The following is a 1,272-nucleotide window of genomic DNA, read 5'->3' as shown; positions in this document are numbered from 1 at the left end:
CTTTGGAGATGAGAGATCACACAGAAAGAGAAGTCCAGCCAGTAGTCAGCATCAAACACAAGGAGGCCATCTTAGACCATTTAGACACTCACTGCAGTTGTGTGAGTGGCACCCGGTGAGACCAGAAGAAATGCCCAGGTGAGGCCAGCCCAAATTGCTAACCCACAGAGTTATGAGCAAATAAATGATTGCTGTTTGAAGCCACTCAATTTTTTTGATTGTTTGTTATGCAGCAATAGATGACTAGTATAGAAAGAACTTACATCTTTACAATACTGAATCCTCAAAGCCATGAACATAAATATACCTTTGCATTTATATAGAGTTCCTCAAAGGTTTCTCTAAAATGTTATATTGATTTCTTCATTAAAGTTTTTTCCCTCCTCTCTTTTAATATGGAAAAAAATGAAAACACTCAGAGAATTTGAAAGAATTCTTTAATGAATACCTATATTCCTACCACCTAGATTCCATAATTAATGTGGTTTTAGATATGTTCTAACATATATCCATCTATCAGTCCATCCCTCTATCCATTAGTTCATCTTATTTTTTTGATTCATTTCAAAGTAAGTGGAAGACACTAGTAATCCTATTAGCGTGCATATCAATGAGAATATTAGTTTACAATTCTTAATTTTTTGAAAAAATTCACATACAACAAAATGCAGAAATATCATCCAATAAATTTTGAAATGCACACCTAGCTGTATAACCCAAACTTTATTAAGATAAAGAACATTACCATTCACCCCAGAAAGTTCTTTCGTACCCCTTCTAAATCTCTAAATCTATCTGTGACATTTGCCCCCTCTCCCAGAGGCCATCATTGTTTTAATTTTTTAAACTGAGTGTCAGTCTTCCCTGTTGTCGAATTTTATAAACGTGGAATCATACAATATGTATTCTTTCTGTAAAGTTTTTTTGACTTAACATATTCTTGAGATTGGTCTATGTTAATGCACGCATTAGCATTTTATTCCCTTTAATTGCTGAAGATTCCATTGTCCTACCCTACCATAATTTGTTTAGTCATTCTTGTGTTGTGGAAACTAGGCTTTTTCCAATTTTGAGTTATTATTAATAAAACTTTTATAAAGATTATTGTTTATTTTCTTAAAGTGTATTTTAATATTAATATGGCTATATTGATTTTCTTTAGGTTAGTTTTTGCATCATACATCTTTTCTCATTCTTTTATCTTTAAGAGTTTGGTGTCCTTATATGTTAGATGTGTTTCTTGTAAACAACATATAGTTGGATTTTTTTTTT

This window comes from Hylobates moloch, unplaced genomic scaffold, assembly GCF_009828535.3.
Source record: "Hylobates moloch isolate HMO894 unplaced genomic scaffold, HMol_V3 SCAFFOLD_18, whole genome shotgun sequence".
NCBI classification, from domain to species: Eukaryota; Metazoa; Chordata; class Mammalia; order Primates; family Hylobatidae; genus Hylobates; species Hylobates moloch.
This window is presented reverse-complemented; position numbering follows the sequence as displayed.